The sequence below is a fragment of the Dasypus novemcinctus genome, chromosome 4, assembly GCF_030445035.2.
Source record: "Dasypus novemcinctus isolate mDasNov1 chromosome 4, mDasNov1.1.hap2, whole genome shotgun sequence".
Classification (NCBI taxonomy): domain Eukaryota; kingdom Metazoa; phylum Chordata; class Mammalia; order Cingulata; family Dasypodidae; genus Dasypus; species Dasypus novemcinctus.
Window position 1 is genome coordinate 92,650,604 of NC_080676.1, and position 22,084 is coordinate 92,672,687.

The window sequence follows — 22,084 nt, forward strand, 5'->3', positions numbered from 1 at the left end:
CTCTCCTGCCTTACACAGCTGCTCTTCTGTTTCCTTCTCTTTAGTATATTTGTATTCACATTTTGTAAAAACAGTCATACATATGCAATATCACCCATATTCATATTTTATATGAGGTTTCACTATTTTATACAGCCCCATGTTAATTTTTTAAATCTTTCCTTCTAATAATATACATTTCCTAGACTTTCCCTTTCAACCACTGTCATATCCATACAGTAGCTCTGCTAATCACAAACACCATGATATGCTCTCACCATTTCCATTCACTTCCAAAAATTTACAAACAATCTTTTAATAAATTCTGCACAGATTAACACTCAGCTTTCCATTCTGTCAATGTATTAAACTTTGTAGTCAAAAGGCAAAAATTGGCAGAATGGAAAAAAAAAAACATGACCCAACTATATGCTGTTAATAGGAGATGCACTTTATTTATTTATTTTTTTAAAGATTTATTTAGTTATTTGCCCTCCCTCCCTCCATTGTCTGCTCTCTATGTGAATTTGCTGTGTATTCTTCTGTGTCTCCTTGTATTCTCATTAAGTGGCTCAGGGAACTGATCCTGGGACCTTCTGGAGTGGGAGAAATGTGCTTGTGCTGCCTCAGCTCCCTGATCTGCTGTGTCTCTTATTATTTGTCCTCTGTGTCTTTTTTTGTTGCATCATCTTGCTGCACCAGCTCTCTGCATGGATCAGCACTCCTGCACAAAGCAGCACTCCTGCATGGGCAGTACTCTGTGCAGGCTAGCACTCCATGCAGGCCAGCACTCCATGTGGGCCAGCTTGCCTTCACCAGGAGGCCTTGGACATAGAACCCTGGACCTCCTGTATGGTAGATGGGAGCCCAGTTGCTTGAGCCACATCTGCTTCCCAGGAGATGCACTTTAAATTCAAAGGCACAGTAGGTTAAAAGTGAAAGGATGGAAAAATATACCATACAAATCATAGCCAAAAGAGAATTGTGGTAGCTACACTAAGAGCAGGTAAAATAGGCTTTAAGTAAAAAACTGTTATGGGGAATCAAAGAAGAAGACGTAACAGTTCCTAATATACATATGCACCTAATGCTAGAGACTCAAAATCTATGAAGCAAATATGACAGATTTGAAGGGAAAAAGAGTCAGGTCGACATTAAGTAGGAAACTTCAGTACAACAGTTTCAATAATGGATAGACCATCTAGACAGAAGATCAATAAGAAAATTAGAATTATACTGTAGACCAACTAGACCTAACAGACATATATAGAACCTTTCACCCAACAGTAGCAGAATAAACTTCTCTAGTGCACATGGCTCATCCTCTGGGATAGACCATGTTATGTCACAAAACAAGACTTTATAAATTTTAAAATATTGAAATCATATAATGACTCTTCTCCTACCACAACAAAATGAAGTCAGAAATCAGTATCAGAGTGAGAATTGAAAAATTCACAAATATGTGGTAATTAGTACAGTTTTTTCTTTTATTATTATTTTAAAAGAAGTTTTAGATTACATAAATGGTACATTGAAAATATAGGGAATTACCATATACCTCACCCTTCCCCATCCCATACTTTTCCTCATTAATAACATCTTTCATTGTGTGGTACATTTGTTACAATAGATGAAACACATTTTGAAGCATTGCTACTAACCGCAGTCTATAGTTTACATAACTGTAACTAATTTTTTACAAACGTATACTGGCCTGTGTCTGTCAAGCAATACACTCTTAAACAAAGAAAAAAGTCACAAGAGAAATTAGGAATTATACTGAGGCAAAAGAAAATAAAAATTAGAATAAGCAAATTCATAGAGTAAAAGGTAGAATATAAGTTACCAGGGCCAGGGTGGGGGTTTGGAACAGTGAGTTAATGCTCAATTGGTACAGAGTTTCTGTTTGCTGTGAAAGAAAGCATTGATAATGGATGTTAGTGATGGTAGCACAACACTGTGAAAGTTATTAACACCATTGAACTACATTTAAGTGTCACTAAAAGGGGAAATTTTTGGTTATAAATACAATACTAGAATGAAATAAAAAAAAAAATAGTCCATGGAACTATTTAACACAATGAACACAATGTAATTCCATGGGCTAGTTAATAGTATAATACTAATATATTGTTTCATCAATTGTAACAGTATTCCCACAGTAAAGCAAATTATTAATGATAGGGATAGTTGTGGGGATATGTGTGTGGGAGGTGTATGGGAACTCTATTTTCTGTGTGATTTTTTTGGTAAACATTTTAAAATGTTAAAAATATAATTAGAGCACAAGTTGAAATGTTGTAAAACGTTGCTGCCTGTGTCATTCTTTCTCCAAGAGTTCTAAGACTAAAATTCATGAAAAAGGTTTTTTGTGGCTATTAATATTTAGTAAAATAAAATATCATTTCTGAGAGCAGTTGTATTGATACAGTTTAGATCCTTGTAAAGCATGTGAGTTATGCACTGATAATAGGTATGCTTATGAAGTATGAAGCGCTTACTCACTGTCAAGTGCTTTACATAATTGTCATAATCTCATTTTTTCCTCAGAACAATCCATTAAATAGATGAGGACCTGAAAGTTAAGGGTTTTGCCCAGATTCATATGTGGAACATGCAGAACTGGAAGCCATGTTTGTACGATCTGAAGTCTGTACTAAATCCCTGCTGTGCACGTTTCTGCTGTTGTTGAACATCTTTCTTTTCACATTCTGCCACTGTCAGGGGAGGAGGGGACTCCTCCTAGGCAAGTAGTCACACTATTCTGAATGCTAAAATTACTGTATTACTGTGTTGGCAAAGGAGTGAAAGGATCAGAGGCAGAAGAAGAGGAAATGAGGAGGAGTTGTTATGGTATGTTACCTCCTCAAGCAATTTGTTTAATTTAATTTTTAAATTTTATTTTTAAAGAAGCTTTAGATTAAATAAATTCTACATAAAAAATATAGGTGAGAAATGGATGTGGCTCAACCAATTGGGCTCCCGTCTACCATATAGGAAGTCCAAGGTTCAATGCCCAGGGTCTCCTGGTGAGCGCAAGCCGGCCCAAGCAGTGAGCTGGGCCCATGCAGAGCGCTGCCCCATGCAGGTGTGCCTCCCTTGTGGGAATGCCACCTAGTGCTGGATAGCCACCTCGCACAGGAGTGCCAGCCCACACTGAAAGCTGGCATAGCAAGATGATGCAACAAGAGACACAGAGGAGAGATACTAAGAAGATGTAGCAGAACAGGGCGTTGAGTTGGCACAAGAGAGAAATTGCCCTTCTCCCACTCTGGAAGGTCCCAGGATGGGTTCCTGGAGCTGCCTAATGAGAATACAAGCAGACACAGAAGAACACACAGTGAATGGACACAGAGAGCAGACAACAGGGAAAATGGGGGAGGAGGGAGAGAAAGAAAGAAATCTTAAAAAATATATAGGGGCGGCGGACTTGGCCCAGTGGTTAGGGCATCCGTCTACCACATGGGAGGTCTGCGGTTCAAACCCCGGGCCTCCTTGACCATGTGCAGCTGGCCCATGTGCAGTGCTGATGTGCACAAGGAGTGCCGTGCCACGCAGGGGTGTCCCCCCCCCCCGCCGTGTAGGGGACCCCCATGCGCAAGGAGTGCGCCCTGTAAGGAGAGCTGCCCAGTGCGAAAGAAAGTGCAGCCTGCCTAAGAATGGCACCGCCCACACGAAGAGCTGACACAACAAGATGACGCAACAACAAAAAAAACACAGATTCCCATGACGATAACAACAACAAGTGGACAAAGAAGACGCAGCAAATAGATACAGAGAACAGACAACTGGGGTGGGGGAGGAAGGGGAGAGAAATAAATAAATCATAAAAAAAAAAAATCCAGAAGAAAAATAATTAAAAAAAAAAAAATATATATATATATATATAGGGGATTCCTAAATGCCCCACCCCATATCCTTCCCCGAGTTTCCCACATTAACAACTTCTTTTATTATTGTGGTACTTTTATTATAGTCGATGATCACATATTGAAGCATTGTTACTAATTGTGGACTACAGTTTAATTATAGTTTACACTCTGTCCCCCATAATATCCATGTGGTGCAGCAATGCTCCAAAATGTGTCCGCTGAGTGCAATGAGTGTGTAACAATGATGGGGGAGATTCTTGGTGTGGGAAGAATGGGGTGGGGGGATGGGGGGTATACAGGAGCCTCTTATGTTTTTTATAATGTAACCTTTTTTGTGATGTATGTATTTTCAAAATAATACAATTTACAAAAATTATGGGGGTGGGGTAGTGGGGTGTGGGTTATATGGGAATCTATTTTTTTTAATGTAACATTCTATGTGATCTATTAACTTTAATTTTAAAAGTTTTATTTAAAAAAATATATGTATGTATATAATGACCTGTATCCATCATTGCAATGTCATGCAGGACAATTCCAATGTCCCCAAAATGCCCCCATGTTACACTTATTCTTCCCTCTCCCTCCCCTGAGAATCTCTGATGGCCACTACCTTTATATCAATGATACAAGTTTTTCCATTCCTAGAATAATAAGTCTATAATGGAATAATAATAAGTCTACATTAGTCCATTGTTCATTCCCTAATCTTGAGGATTTTGGGATGGTGATGCCTACTCTGTCTCTAATTAAGAGGGGGCAGATGGATGGAACTGTTTTGTTTGCAGTTGCAGACACTGTCTGTTTCTTGGGACAGGCACTGTCCATCATCATCTCCTTGTTAGTTGTCTCAGGTAAGTCCAATGAATTGGAAAGTAGGTGTTCAAACAACTTATTTTAAATTTTCTGAATTGTCAATTTCCTCATCTATAGAATGAAGATTTAATGGTCCCTAAACTCACAGACTCTATGACAAGGCCTAAATGAGATAATGTATATTGAAGACTTAGCAGAGTGCCTGTCATGCTGAAAGTGCTCAATAAGTGGCAGCTATTATATTTTTCATATGCTGAGTCACCTCTCTGAATGGATTCCTAATAATAAAAATAATAATTATAGCTAACATTTATTGAGCACTGGCTCTGGTCAGATGTTCTTCCATGCATTTAAATTTATTTTCTCACTTAAGCCTCAGAGCAACCTGAAGTGGTAGGTATTTTTAATATCTCTCCTTTACAAGTGATAGAATTCATACTCCAGACACAACTTACCCAAGATCATCCATTTACTAAGTAGAAAAGGTGAGATTGAAACTCAGCAAGTCTAGTTTGAAAACACATGCTTTTTCCCTCCACACTATACTGATTCTGTTTTTTTTTTTTTGTTAAGATTTTACATTTTAAATTTTAAGGAAGTTGTAGTTTACATAAATGTTATGTCACAAATATAGGTTATTCCCCTATACACCTCCCACACACACACTTTCCCCCATAAACAGCATCTTTCATTAGTGTGGTACATTTGTTACAATTGGTGTACACATACTGAAGCATTGATAATAACCATAGACTATAGTTACATTGTAGATTAATCTTTTCACTGCATAATTTTATAGGTTTTGACAAACTGTATAATAGCCTGTACCTATCATTGCAACATTGTGCAGGACAATTCCACTGTCCCCAAAGTACCACACATTATATCTTTTCTTCCCTCTCTCTCCCCTCAGAACCTCTGGTGGCCATTCCCTTTATATTAGTGATACAAGTTCTTCCATTGCTAGAATATAATAAGTCTAGTTAAGTCCATAGTTGCATTCCCCCTTAATGTTTGTTCATTCCTCAATCTTAAGGATTTCGGGATGGTGATTTCTGCTCTGATTCTGGTTAAGAAAGGGCTTAGATCCCATGGGGCAGATGGATGGAACATGCTCTCTGTTTTTTGGGATGGGCATTGTCCATCATCATTCTTTTGTTCGTTGTCTTGGGTGAGTTCAATGAGTAGGTGTTGACTGCAACTCTGCTGAGATTCAGGGCTCAACTGACATATGACCAAAACTAAGAGTTGAGTTTCTAGGACATATTTAATGAGTATAGCACTAATTATAGGTTCAAATAAAAGGGGCAGAGGAGTCATGTGTAGAGAAATTATAAATGAATCCAAATCTTATACTCTAGGGAGCATATATTCCAAAGTAAGGCCTGCTGACAGGGTACTGAATTCCTGTGATTGTCTGCCCTGCTTATAGTGTCTAGATGTTTCTAGAGCCATCAGGAGCCCTACTGTTTGAGGCACTCTTTACTTTGGCAGTCAATGAGATTTTGCTGAGACATGAATAAGTGTAACCTCTAGAATGACCTCCTGACTCACTTTGAAATCTCTTAGCCATAAAAACTCACTTGTTTTTAATATTTCCCACTTTTGGCCAAGGTCTTTTTCCAAATGCATTGCTAGTTGGTGCTTGGTAATAATCCCTTGGTGCCAGGGAGGCTTATTCCTGGGAGTCATGTTCCATGGTAGCAAGAAGGCAGTGAGTTTATGTGCTGAGTTTGATAAGAGAGAAGACACATTTGAGCAACAAGGAGGCTTTCAGGAGGTAACTCTTAGACAAATATATAATACTAGGCTAAGTTTCAATTTCTTGGGAAAATGTTCCTAACTACTACCATCACATCAATACCAAAGTATGAGCATAATCGTCTGTCTTCCTACTCTAGGCACTGCCTATGTACTTGGGGGATTCTTGATGCTCTATTAGAGAATATAGCAGGATTTCCCAGGAATTCAATATTCAATATTCAAAGAAATTCAATATTCTTTGGTAATTGTGTGGATCTTTACCCACCAAGACAACGTCCCATGACCCTTGAACATATTCACATGCCTTAAAGGCATGCTCCATGTGCACCCCTCCCCACACATCTCCTTATCACTGACACCCCACACCAATGATTATCCCCTGCCACAGTCATGACTTCCTGCACACCAAAACCTCCCCAAAAACAAAGCCAAAAAAAATAAAATAAAAAATAGTAAAATAAAAATAAGTAAAATACAAAATTAAATAGTAAAAAGAATAAAAAATAAAAATAAAAGTAAAAATTTTAAAATTAAAAATAAATTACAACGAAAAATTTTTCAATGTTTCTTTCATCACCATAAGATCTATTATCTTTTATGTACAGTGACAATTTCTTCCATATATTCCCCCAGTGTCTTTTTTTCTTTACCTTCAAGGAAGCTTTGGATTCCAGAAACATCACATAGAAAATATAGGGGATTCCTATGTACCCAACTCCCTCCACCTCTCCCTGTTTGCTCTATTAATAACATTTTACATATGTATGACACATTTTTTGCAATTGATGTACAAATATTGATGCTTTACTACTAACCATGCTCAGTGGTTTACATTATGGTTTACATTTTGCACTTTCCACTTTTACAGGTTTTGATAAATTTTAAAATGACCTGTATCCATCATGGTGAAATCATGCAGAACAATTCCAATGCCCTATGTTACATCTATTCTAGTCTTCTCTCCCTCTATCTTGGAACCTATGGTAACCACTAAGTTTCAGTTTTTGAAGAAAATGGTTCATAGTTACATACAGTAATATCAAGGGCTTGACATAGACACTGCCTATGTTCTCAAGAGATTCTTGCCTTTCTAATTGAGAACATAGCAGGACTCCCCAGGCTGGAAGTTTAATATTTTCTTGTTGATTTTGTTGGTCTCCAACCACTGAGATAACACTATGACAAGATGAACACTTTCATATTCCATGGAAGCATGCCCTAGGTATGCTCTATCCCACACATCCCCTCTGCTTACTGATGTCCTGCACCAGTAAAACTCCCCTGCCATATTTGCCAGAAGAACATTCTCACCATTGTAGTTTTAGCCACAGACCTACAAACACCAGAGTTCACCTACTCTTTCCTCCAGCCCCCTGCCCTCAGGTTCCATGGACAATCTGACCCAACATCCCCCAACCCCCTCACATTCCAGCACCATTGAACACAATCACATCGCTATCACCCCCATCCACTGCCCAACCACTCCCTTCCACCTTATCATAGATTTTGTCCAAGCTGAGCCTGATTCTGTATTATCCTTCCCTGGGACATCTGTGTCCTCTTCTGTTATCTTTTCAGCACCATGTCCTTTGCTGGGCTCATGATATTGACCAGAGAAAACACCTGGTGGTTTAATGACAATTTGCTATGTTAATGCTTGGTATTAACTTATAATATGCACTTATAATATGTCAGCCATTTTCTTTGGCACTTTGTCACTGTGGCCACAAAGTTAAAGAATTACAGTAGAGTATGAGCCTCAACTCAGAAATTACCTTAGGGAAATAAGGGCACCTAATTCTGCCTTGGGAGGGAAACATGCCAAAGTTTGCCCTTCTGTAAGGAGCACAGCTGATGACAACCTCCAGCTGCTGCTTCATTAGAGCCATCATGGATTTCACATCAAGACCACACTTCCTTCCCCTGGGTTGCCACCAGCCAATGACTGAGCATGGTGGGAGTATTAGTAATAATTTATTCTAAGAATGGGTAAAGGATCCAACATCAGCAAATCTCTTAATATAAAAAAGGCATGAGAACAAATGAGAAAAAATCATATTGTCATTCAGAACAAGTATGGAAAAACAAAACTCAATAATGTAGGGTCTATACAGACACATATATAAAGCAAGCACTGTTTTTATTTTTTTTGGTTCTATGATTGCTTTATTTTTTAAAATGTTACATTCAAAAAATATAAGAGGTTCCCATATGCCCCCACCCCCCTTAACCCCACTCCTCCCACATCAACAACCTCTTCATCATTGTGGTGCATTCATTGCATTTGGTGAATACATTTTGGAGCACTGCTGCACCACATGGATAATAGTTTACATTGTAGTTTGCACTCTCCCCGAGTACATTCAATGGGTTCTGGCAGGATATATAACGTCCAGCCATCTGTCCCTGCAATATCATTTAGGACAACTTCAAGTGCCAAAAATGCTCCCATATCACATCTCTTCTTCCCTCTCCCTGCCCTCAGCAACTACTGTGGCCACTTTTTCCACCTCAATGCTACACCTTCTTCCATTACTAGTCACAATAATTCCATAGTAGAATATCAGTAAGTCCACTCTAATCCATATTTTATTCCTCCATCCTGTGGACCCTGGGATGTTGATGTCTACTTCACCTCTCTATCAAGAGGGGGCTTAGATTCCACATGGATGATGGCTGCAATTCTCATGCTTGCCGTTGTAGGTACTCTCAGTTCCCTGGTGTGGTGGTTGACCATCTTTGCCTCCCTTTTAGCTGACTTGGGTAAGTCCAACAAACCAGTGGGTACAAGTTGCAAGTCTGCTGAGGCTCAGGGCTCATCTGGCACATGGACAGTCTAGAGATTCAAGTCTCTGAGTACACACCAACCCTAGTGCCAACCACAGGTTCAGTAAAAGTGACAGAAGAGGCATGTGTAGAAAGGTCACATCTGAATCCAACTCCATGACACTCAGGAACACAAATTCGAAAGTAAGGCCAACTGACACAGCACTGAATTCCAGAGCCATGTCCCATGATTATAGAACATGTGGGTCTCTGTAGCCTTCAGGAGAACCATTCCCTGGGGTTGTATCTACTTAGGCTGTCTCTGTGGTCTAAAAGCAAGCACTTTTGAATAAAGAAGCGTTTGGAAACTCCCCAGTAATGTCAAGACACAGTCACATTTTCTACCTGCAATATTGTTACTTAACATAGCTCTGAAGGTGCTTGCCAGTTCAATTAGACAAGAGAAGTGAGTCATATGTATATCAAAGAAGAAAGTAGAAGTATCATTCTTTCTAAATGTTATAAATTGCTTACTTGGAAAGCACAAGAGAATCAGCTGAAAGTTATAGCAAACAGAAGAATTCCTAAACTAAGTATAAAGTAAATAAACAAGGACGTGGATATGGCTCAAGTGATAAGGCCTCTGCCTACCACATGGGAGGACCCAGTTTTGATCCCTGGGGCCTCCCAGTAAAAAAAAAAAAAGAGAAATTGTGCCTGCACAGAGAGCCAAGTATCTGCATGAGTGCCCACGTGGTGAGCCAGTGCCCACGTGGTGAGCAAGTGCCCACATGGCAAGCTGAGTGCCCGTGCAGCAAGCCAAGTGCCTGTGCAGTGAGCCAGTGCCTGCACAACTGAGTCATGCAGCAAAGGTGATGATGCAAAGAAAGAGAGACAAAGGGGAGAGTAAAGGTGAAGTGCAGCAGAGACCAGGAACTGACGTGGCACAATTGACAGGGAAACTCTCTCCACATTAGAGGTTCCTAGGATTGAATCCCAGTGAATCCTATAGGAGAAAGACCAGAAGAGAAGACAATAAAAGAGAAATACATAAAGAAGATCACACAGCAAATGGACACAGACAGAAAAGCAGCGGGGAGAGCATGGGGAAGGGGAAAAAAAATTAAAATAAAATAAAGTAAATAAATAGCAAAGAACAGGTTTCATAGTTACAAACTAATCAATTTGAAGATTTATTGGAAAATCACATTTTACAATAATAATAAATAATAAATTTATAGAAATATTAATGAATGTGCAAAATCTATATAAATAAATAGCGCACATTTTCTTAGAGAGGAAGATTCAGTATCATAAAGAGGTTGATTCTACCTAATTTAATTAATAAACTTAGTTTTATACCAATAAATACAGTGAGAGTATTGTTTGTTCAATTATTTTTGGAACTGGAAAGGTTGATTCACATGGAAAATAAAGAAAAAATAAGAAAATTCTGAAAAAAAAGAATAGTAATGAGGGATACAAACTCTTCCATATATTAAAATAGAGGGAAGTGGATTTCACTCAATGGACAGAGCATCTGCCTACAACATGGGAGGTCCAGTGTTCAAATCCAGGGCCTCCTGACCCATGTGATGAGCTGGCCCATGCACAGTAATGATGCACACAAAGAGTACTGTGCCATGCAGGGGTGTTTCCTGTGTAGGGGAGCCCCATGTGCAAGGAGTGAGCCCTGAAAGGACAGCCGCCCAGCGTGAAAAAAATGCAGGCTGCTCAGGAGTGGCGCTGAACACACGGAGAGCTGATGCAGTAAGATGACGCAACAAAAAGAGACACAGATTCCTGGTGCCACTGACAAGAATATAAGCGAACACAGAAGAACACAAAGTGAATGGACACAGAGAGCAGACAATTGGTAGGGGGGAGGGTGGGAAAGGGGAAAGAAATAAAAGAAAATAGAGTTACAGTAATTAAAATAATTAATAATAAAGTTTGCATAGGAAGATAAATGGAAAAGATTAGAAAAGTCTGAGTAGACCCAAATATGTGTCAAATGTTAGCACATAGTAAGAATGGTGTAGCAAATCATTAAGTAAGTAATGAATTATTCAATAGAAGGTGTTGAGAGAACTGGATAGTAATCTTGAAAATAAAATTACTTCTGGAGCCCTACCTCATTATTTAGGCAAAAATTCCAGATATTTCACAGATTTAAATAGAAAAATTAAAATATGAAGATAGAAAAATATAAAATGTAAAATAAAATATAAAGGAATATTATATATATGTATATACACAAGTATGTGTGTGTATAAATAATTTTGAAGCTAGGAACGTCTTTCTAAGGTTAACACAAAACTAAGAAACTATAAAAGAAAAGATACATTAATTTGATCACATAAATTTAAAAAAAATTGTTGTAATATAAAAATACCGTAAACAAAGCAAAATACAAATGATGAATGAGGGAAAAATATTTGTTTGCAACTCATGACATAGACCAAAGCATATGCTTCATGGTATATACAAATATATATGTAAAAAAATACTAATAAAAAAGGATGAAGAATAAATAAAACAGGCAATTTGAATGAAAGGAAATATAAAAGGATCTTAACATAGGAAAAAGTGTTCACTTTATTTATTTATTTTTAAAGATTTATTTTATTTATTCCCCCTCCTCATGAACTCTCATGTGGGAGGGAGGTGCCTAATAATTTGAACCACCTCCACTCCCTGCTTTGTTATGTCTCTCACTGTGTTTTCCTCCTTGTGCTCTTTGTTGTGTCATCTTGTTGCATCAGCTTGCGATGCCAGCCCATTGGGTCAGTTTGACATCTTCTTTAGAAGGTACCAGGAACCAAACCTGGGACCTCCCATGTGGTAGACAGGAGCTCAATCATTTGAACCACATCTGCTTCCCATCACTTTAAATGTAATAAGAAAAATATTTATTAAAAAAATTAAAACTACAATGAGGTATTTTTCCCTTATCAGTATGGCACAGATAAAAGAAATTTGATAGCATATTATATTGGAAGGGATGTGAAGAAATAGACATTCCATACACTGCTTGTGGGAATATAATTTGGTGTACACTCTATAGAAGACAATTTAGCAAGATGTTATCAAAATTTCTACTGCACATATTCTTTCATCCTGCAATTCTATTTCTAGGATTTTAGCCACAAATACATTTGTCATGTGCCAAATGGCAAACTTAAAAGGATATTCATCATAACATTGTTTGAAATAGCAAAAGATGGCATAAAATGGCTTAAGTATGTATATTAGGACACTGGTTGAATAAATTATGCACAACATGGGCAGCCTTCATGAAGAATGAAACTGTTCTCTTTGCATTGATTTGGAACAATTTCTAAGACATAGCGTTTTAAGAGCAAAGTGATGAATATTATATATAGTGTGCTTTTTTGTTTTGTCTTGTTTTATACATACACCCATACTGGTTTTTATATTCATTGAATATCTGTAAACTGATAATGTTGGGTTATCTCTAGGGAGGAAAAAAACCCAGGAAATTAGGAGAAAAAATTAAAATTTTAATCTATAAATTTTCATTTGAATGTATTTTAGACTGTGATATATCACATACACATACATAATACTCAACTACAACACTAAGCAAATCATTCAGTTCAGTTAAATCTTTTTTTTTTAAAAAGATTTATTTATGTATTTCTCCTCCCTCCCTCTATTGTCTGCTCTCTGTGTCCATTCGCTGTGTGTTCTTCTGTGTCTGCTTTTATTCTCATTAGGAAGCTCCAGGAACCGATCCCAGAACCTTCAGGAGTGGGAGAGAGGCAATCATTCTCATGCGCCACCTCAGCTCCCCGGTCTGCTGTGTTTCTTATTGTCTCTCCTCTGTGTCTCTTTTTGTGGTATCATCTTGCTGCGTCAGATTTCCACATGGGCCAGCATTCCTGCATGGGGCAGCATGTCTTGTGTGGGGCGGCACTCTATGTGGGCCAGCTTGCCTTCGCCAGGAGGCCCTGGATATCGAACCCTGGACCTCCTATATGGAAGATGGGAGCCCAATTGCTTGAGCCACTTCTGCTTCCCAGTTGATCTTTTCTTGGTACCAAGACTTTCTTGATGAAGGAAGCAGTACCTCTGGCACAAACTCCTTATTTTATTGCAGTCTGGTAACAGTTTGTAGATCAGCTGCTCAAGTAGCCCTGATCTAGGCTGTTTCTGAAGCAGGGAATATATGCCTGCACTTACTAGGACTCTGGTGACTTGAACTGTTTGTGATGCTGAGGGCAAAAAACTAGAGAGTACTATGAGGGTAAAACTAAGGAATGGTGGATGGGGAGAAGTAGTTGGTAGACTTCTGGATAAGGAGGTGAAACTTACTAACAATTTCACCCTTTTATTGAAGTATTTGTCTTGGGCATTCTGGATATTTACTCTGTGTTCTGCAGAAGTAGAAAATCATGCCAGTTCTCTCTGGGAAGCAAAATGGCTCAGGAAACACAGTTGTAACTTAATCTTATAAGGGCTAGAATGATGTAACCACAGTATATCAGAAGCAAATAATTGCTGAGGAAATTGGCATATTTTAATTTGGTTCAGGCTGTATTTTACATGTTCTGGGTGTACCTTAATGTACAAGACTGAATGTAGAGCTTAAATATATAATTAATATAGCTTTGAATCTACTTCTATCCATATGATTAAAACTTATAGTATTAGCTTTCAAACAGATACTTTTTAACAAGTTATCATCATGCTGTAAATTAGATCTTCTCTTATGAGCTATGAATAAAGGACTATAATTTATCTTAAAGATATTTTATTAGAGACATTTTAATTGCTGTGGCAGGTGTAAGAACCATTCAGTGTCTTGGCCAAACATTTCTGTTAATGAAATCATTTTTATCCCTAGCACTGTTGGTTTAAGGGATATTCTATTTTACTGGAGATGGACTGAAAGTCTTGATTTTATACATGTGGATCAGCCTCACCTTGAATGCCAGGCAAATCTACTTTGTAGGGAGTTAATACTCCATAAAGGAAAAAAGAAATCTTTTAACTTTTGTGAAGAGAATGATATGCTATTCCCTCTCAAAGGGAGAAATTCCAAATCTCTCATCCAGTGGTCTAAAAGTAAAGATCTAGGTCCTGTGTACTGGTGCCTAGATTATGGATATGGAATTTTACTCGTTTCTACATTATTATGTATTTTTTCTGATTATATAAGCAATATATGCTATTTAAAAATTATAGAAATGTATGATTTCTAAAAAAAAGTTTCCCATAATCCTTTCTTTAAAAGATAACTACTATTAACAGTTTGGCATACATTCTTTCAGAAAATTTCCAAGCAAAGTATTTTTTTCTCCTTAAAATACTTAAAAGTCCAATGCCAACTAATTGCTAAATTCTTCCTGCTCTGCCTGCTGCATTTTAACAAATTCCACCCACCCCCGCAGTTTCAATCACTTTGTTGAAATGACATATTATGCAAATACAGCCAAAATTCCCATTTTCTGGGGCCTAAGGACAGATTTTGAGCCAATGCATCTGTGCTTAAGAGCAGATTTCAGATTCTGTGTCTGTGCCCAAGTTGGAATTGGGTGCCAGGTCGTTCACAGCTTTGTCCTGTACAGTCCGCCACATGGAGGGAGGCTGCTAGGCTGCTTCTGGTGGCTCCATTTCCTCCATCCCAGGCCTGAATATCTAGTTGAGTACAATGGTGAAGGGTGGTGTCTTTATCCCTCATCCTCACATTTGGTTCGGTGGATTAAGCAAGGCCTCTAACTTTAATTTCGCCCTTGTCAAACTGATTACCAAGCTTATTCCATCATGGGTTGTATGTTTCCCAGCTTCTAATGGATGATTTTTATGGTTTTGTATTTGATCACTAATTCAATAGACACTAGTGAGACGCTTTAAATGTCTTAGAAAATAATCTTTATTCAATGTGATAGGTCATTTGTACAAAATATCTACCATTTAAAGAGGAACTGAAATTAACAGTCTCAAAGCCATGATGTATTTAGTGTGTGATTGAATTTAAATATATTAAATAGATTTACTATAGCCTAATAAAAAGTTCTGTGGATATTAGAATATTTAATTCTGAGAAACCCTGGGTCGAAATGCATCAGAAGTTGTTAAATGTCTTATTAATTTTGTCAACTTGCCCATTGTCCTTTAAATGCCGTATTTCAAAGTGGAAAGACAGAAAGCATGCATAATTAAGAAGGCCAAATTTATGCATCTAAATTATTTTTCAGAGTTCTCTATGATGTATCTTTTTCAGACAGAATTAGGATAGAAGGGTTAAAAAGCCAGCTTTCCATATTTTCATGTTGGAAGTATCTCCTGTGTCTTAGACAACATGAATTTAGTTATATATCCATATTCGAGAAAATTTATACATACCGCCATTTGTTGAAGAACTTATTTTGTAACAGATACTTTACTGTTCATGTAGATTACATTGAAAACTGTAATAAGCACTTCTCAATCTCAATAAAGTAAATCCTTGAAACTTGCATTAGATTAAGCACTCCAATTTTCATGTGAAAAAAGACAAAGGAATATTATTCAGGGTTTCAAATGGGATGATGACATGAAGAAGACATTGCTATTGTGAATTATTATTTTTCTTTTTTTTTAAAGGGTAGGATTTTTTTTTTTAAGATTTTTTTCTCTCCTCTTCCTTCCCCTCCCTCCCCTGTTGTTTGCTGTCTGTGTCCATTCATTGTGTCTTCTTCTGTGTCTGCTTGTATTATCAGGCAGCACTGGGAAACTGTGCCTCTTTTTTGTTGCGTCATCTTAATGTATCAGCTCTCTGTGTGTGTGGCACCACTCCTGGGCAGGCCGTGCTTTTTTCATGTGGGGCAGCTCTCCTTGTGGGGCACAATCCTTGTGCGTGGGGCTCCCCTACATGGGGGTGTCCCTGTGTGGCACGGCACTCCTTGCACACAGCAGCACTGCACATGGGCCAGCTCGCCACATGGGTCAGGAGGTCCTGGGTATCGAACCCTCGACCCTCCATATGGTAGGCAAAAGCTCTATCAGTTGAACCATGTCTGCTTCCCTATGGTGAATTATTGATCATTCGTCTCCATCATTTCAAGGACTAAACTTGTTAGGGAACTTGCAGCAAGAGTCCAGACCTGTGTCTAATCCTTCTGAGACTTGAGACTTCCAGGGATCTTAAAATTTAGAGCTGGAAGAAACTAAAATATTATTATTCTCCTCATTTTATTGATGAGGAGATGAAAATCCACAATGTCTTTCTCATTTATTTATACTTCTTGTCACAATTCACTAAAAAGAGGCTATAGGTTGGTATTGTGTTGGATCCTATGGATACAGGCCATTATACATTTTTGCAAAACCTATAAATTATGTGGTGCAAAGTATAAACAATATCATAAACTATAGACCATGGTTAGTAGCAATGCTTCAATATTTGTTCATCAATTGTAACAAATGTACCACACATGTAAGATGTTATTAATAGAGGAAAATGTGAGAGGAAGAGGGGGTGGGTTATATGGAAATCCCCTAAATTTTCAATGTAACATTTCTATAATATAAATTTCTTTAAAAATAAAGTTATAAAAAAGCAAGTAAGTTATGGCCTCTGATGGCAAAGAGCTCAGTCTAGTCTCCAGAATTTTAAAGTTATTTCTTTCATTGTGAGTGGAAGTAGAAGAAGCATGGATATGTTGTCATGGATTTGGGTTGAGCCTTGATTCCACTTATGGGTAGAATCCATTAATTCATCATTAATATTCTGAACTCCTTCTTTGTATCAGACATAGGGGAATACCAAGTAATGAAAACAGACAAGGTCTTTGTTCTCACTGAGTATACAGTCTAGTGCAAGAGATAGATTAAAAGGAAGTAAACAAATAAATGAATAAAAAACTAAAATTGTGATAAACAGAATGAAGTGATAGAAGACTAGAGGGCAGATTCTAACTAGGTTTCTCTGAGAAAATATCATTGAAGAATGCTAAGGCCAAATGATGAGAAGGAGTAAGACAGGACTGGAAAGCATCCTGGTGTCCAAGGTATAGGTGGAGGTCAGTGGCCAAACCAGGCAGGCCTTGATGGGTGGGGAAAGGAGTTGAGATTTAATATGAATAACAATGGGAAACGTTCAAAAGATCCTTAGCAATGGGAGTGACCTGATTTATTGGTTTTTAAAAGGACATTGCCTTTCATGTGACAAATGTATTAGAAGGGACTGAGCATGGAAGTAGAACACACAACAAGGAGGTTCTTTGCAGTATAGTCTGGGTGAAAGAGTACAAGTGGCTGACAGTGGCAGTGGTGAAGAACAGGGCATGGGTTGTTATATCTTTGGGAATTATATGTCTTGCTCATGAACTGTATGTGGGAAATGGGGGAGATTATCAAGGATCATAAGTAAGTTTCTGGCTTAGAAACTAAATAGATAATAGTGCTAATGAATTTACTGGTATGTAAATTCTGGGTGGGATTGGGACAGATTAGGATCTTTAGTTGTCTCACACACACACAAAAAATTATACCTTTTCCTTTCTCAAAATATAATAGAAAAGAAAGGCAACCTTAAGTCATTACATAATTATAAAGATGTCTAAACAAGTCCTAAACCTGGTGATTACCTAAACATATATATTTAATGTTGAATATTAAAATATTTCCTTAAAAAGTTATTTTTGGTAGCTTCCTCTGCTTGGTTGGTGCTTTATCCATAAGCTTGGTTTTCTCATTCAATTATCAAATCCTGTGAAAAATCAAGAGCTTTATTTTGGATATGTTGTATATAAGATGCATTCAAAACTGCTAAGAGGAGATGCCAAATAGGCAGCTGAATATGCATCTGTGAGGGCTCAGAGAGTGGAAAAGATATATAAATTTGGAAGTTGTCAGCATAAAGATAGCTTTAAAAGCCACATAAATAAATGAGATCACTCAACAAGAGTGTGTAGGGACGACAGAAGAGAGCCCAGTGAATTTCTAACATTTAGATGAGGAGCAGACGAAGGAGACTGAAACAGAGTGACTAGTCTAGGAGAATAATGGGGAGTCGCAGAGAAGCGAGCGATTCAAGAATAAGAGGGTGTATGGCTGTGCTAATGCTTCTGAGTGATTAAGCAGATAATACCAGAGAAGGAGGGGTCATTGGTGAGGGTAGCATGAAGGAGTTTCAGGTTATTGTCCAGATTGGAGTATACTAAGACATGAGTGGAAAGTGAAAAAGCAGAAATGATATGTGTAGAAAATTATTTTAATCTGTTTTGTTGTGAAGGAGAAAAGAGAATTGCAACAATAATTGTAAGGGATTGTTCTGTCAGGGGATGTTTTGTTTTGTTTTTAAAGTTGGATGATAATAGCACTCTTTGCATAAAAAGAATGAACCAGCTGGAAGAGGGGTGGTTGATGCAGAAGAGACAAGTGATAACTGAAGGAACAAAGTTCTTGAGAGGCTGAGAACGAATGGAAGTCAGAGCTGGAAGGTCAAAGATGATGAGGAAATTCCTGTCTGATATTTAAATGTAGTGAAAGTATCTTGAAATATTAATCTTTATGCTCTCCTCCACCACAATCAACCTTGTATGAAACCTTTTCCATAATCAGAGCAACCACTCTGTCTAGAGAAATAAGACTTTGATAGCTGGAATAAAATACTAGGAAGAAGAGGGATATCGAATTTATACCAAATGTCTCTCTCTTTTTTTTTTAAAGATTTATTTATTTATTTAATTTCCCCCCCTCCCCTGGTTGTCTGTTCTTGGTGTCTATTTGCTGTGTCTTGTTTCTTTGTCCGCTTCTGTTGTCGTCAGCGGCACGGGAAGTGTGGGCGGCACCATTCCTGGGCAGGCTGCTCTTTTCTTTTCACGCTGGGCGGCTCTCCTTACGGGGCGCACTCCTTGCGCGTGGGGCTCCCCCACGCGGGGGACACCCTTGCGTGGCAGGGCACTCCTTGCGCGCAGCTCCACACGGGTCAAGGAGGCCCGGGGTTTGAACCGCGGACCTCCCATGTGGTAGACGGACGCCCTAACCACTGGGCCAAAGTCCGTTTCCCAATACCAAATCTCTTAACTGCAGCACACAGGGTTTCCTACTAGCCTTGGATAAACTAATAGCCAAGGTATAATGGTCTTGGTATTTGCCTAGAGAGGAATGGGAAACATTTTATTTTGTTGTGGGGACCAAGGGTACTTAAGAAGGGATTACAGTAAGAAAAGATGGGGAATATATGTAGCTTAGTGGTAGAGTGCCTGCTTCCCATGTAAAGGTCCCAGGTTCAATCCCCAGTACCTCCTAAAAAAAAAAAAAAAAGCAATTAAGTTCAATACTCTTTATGGTACTACAAAAGAATAAAAGTTGTCAATCTATTAATTCAATGTAAAAAATATATAATTATCCCAATTAGCAAATAATGGAACTTTATAGTCCTTCAGTATTGTGTTGTCTAAAAAAACCAAACAGATAAGAACAGAGTCTAGAATCTGTATCTTGAGGACTGAGGTTTTAGAAGTAATTCAGAAAAAGGGTAAAAAGTTACCCTGACTTTTCTGGTCTCTGCCATATCCAGCTCTAGCACTAGGTACATTGACCTCCAGGGCTGATAGGTCCCATGTGGAGATCATTGCAAAAGTGGCGGAAGAGCAGGACTTTGAACTCAGTTGCTCTAAATAGCAAATTATATGAAGAAGGGAACACATCTTTCCATGAGAAACTGAGGAGATTTATATGAAGCTGTCTTATTTTGCCAGGGCAGCTATGATAAATTCCACAGAACTGGTTGCCTTAAAGGAACAGAATTTATTGTCTCACAGTTTCGGAAGCTAAAAGTCCAAAATTAAGGTATTGGCAGGATCAGGCTTTCACCTGCCTGTAGCATTCTGGATAGCTTGTTGGCAGTCAGTCTCTGCCTCTGGCATCTGGTGATTTGTCTTCTTTCTCTTCCTCAAGCTTCTACTGCTGACTGCATCTGAATTTCCTCTGCTTATAAGACTGTCCATACTGGATTAAGGCCCATCCTGATTCAACTTGGCCACATCCAATTGGATCTTCAAAAGTCTCTTTTACTTATGAGTTCATACCAATAGGACTGTGGTTTAGTACTTGAATATGTATTTTGTGGGGGACATAATTCAATCTACCACAGAAGCTAATAAAGCTTAAGTTTTAGTGCTTTTCACTTTCATGGTCCCCCTCCCAAAACTGAGGATGAAATAAGCACTCTCCCAGTTTGGGGTCTCCTCCCCAGCCTGGTGATGGTCCTGGAGTCTGGGCATGGTCAGTGGGTTATCAAAACTACCTCCACACCTGCCAGGTTCTAACAACAACCTGCCCCAAGAACCACATTATATATTTGTGCTCCATCTTGCATCTTATAGGGAAGAATCTGAATGAGAAGATCTTTTCTGGCTGGGAGCCACTATGACCAAGGACCCCTGCAAGGAGGTTGAAGGACAAAACATATAGGTGGGACAAAAGGCTTGACCTCTGGTAGAGCTGTATAGGTAGATTTGTGGCAGCAGTTTGAGGCCAGGCCAAATGGGATCAGAAGGTTGGAGTCCTCCCAAGGTTTTGTCCATGAGCAAGAAACACCATCTGTACAAGTACCACATGAAACTGTGGAAGGATTAGAGATAAAGCATTGACTAGAAAAAGTTGTGATGCTAAAAGAAACCTTACTAAATTTTCAGTCATAAAAAACCCACAAATTTCTTTCAACCTAATGAGAAAAAAGTCTGAATTATTTTTTTATCCTTGCTATAAAAATGATATTAAAAATTATTATCATAGGAAGAGGTCATCAAAGAGAATACATCCAAAATATAGGAAAAATATTACAGAATTGTGTCAGATATGTCAGGTAGTTAATAATAATAGTAAAGACACATTATTATTTTCTGAATTTTGTGATATTGTCAGGGTTTTAACTATCTATTGCTGCAAAACAGACCACCTACAAACTTAGTGGCCTGAAGCAAATATAATCATTTAATTTCCTCCTAAACCTGTAATTTGGGCAGGGCTCAGCAGGGATAATGTTCCTCTGTTTCAGATGGAGTGGCTCAAGTGGTCCTAAAGGGTCCACTTCCAAGATGGTTCAGCTTACCTGGGTGGCAACTTGGTGCTGGCTATTGGCTGGCAGCTCAGTTGTGTCTGTTTGAGCTGGAGCCTTAGTTCCTCTCCACACAAGCCTCTCCATGGAGATGTGTGGGCTTCCTCCCAGCATGGTGCTTGGGTTCCAAGAGTAAGTGTTCCAAGAGGTCTAGGTTAAACCTACAAGACTTTTTAAGACCTAGTCTTACAAGTTCTAGAATATTGCTTCTGTCACAAGGAATTAATTAGTCAAGTAAGTACTAAAGTCAGCCTAGATGTAAGGGGAGGGTTATTAGACTTCACTTCTCAATGGAATGAGAAATTGTTACCATCTTTATTTAACATAGTTTTTCAAATTTTGTAATTTCCTATAATTTTCCTCATTCTAAATAAATACTCTCTTTTATATCTGATAATTCCCTTGTAATTTGTAGTCTTTCTCTTAAAGGTAATCCTCCAAATGTATACATTTTATAACTCAATATACACTAAATACCTCAATCCAGCTCTAATAAGGAATATTGTTTCTACCCCACAGTGCAGAGGTAGACAGTTCAAGCTTTTTCTTGGTTATTTTATAATTTTAAAAAATATTAGAGTTTTTCCCACTGGCTCTAGGATCATCTAGAAAGTAGATCTTCTTTTTTTTTTTCAAAGATTAAAAAAAAAATTCTCTCTCCTTCGCCTCTCCCCTCCCCACCCCCCCACCCCAGTTGTCTGCTCTCTGTGTCTGTTCACTGTGTGTTCTTCTGTGTCTGCTTATATTCTTGTCAGCAGCACCCGGAATCTGTGTCTCTTTTTGTTGTCATCTTGCTGCATCAGCTCTC

General features: G+C 38.3%; 1 pseudogene; it reads right to left on the reverse strand.

Annotated features, from left to right (window-relative positions):
• Positions 1-20,164, reverse strand: part of LOC101430820 (uracil-DNA glycosylase pseudogene) — a 42,684-nt pseudogene extending 22,520 nt beyond the window's left edge.
• Positions 20,165-22,084: the final 1,920 nt, after the last annotated feature.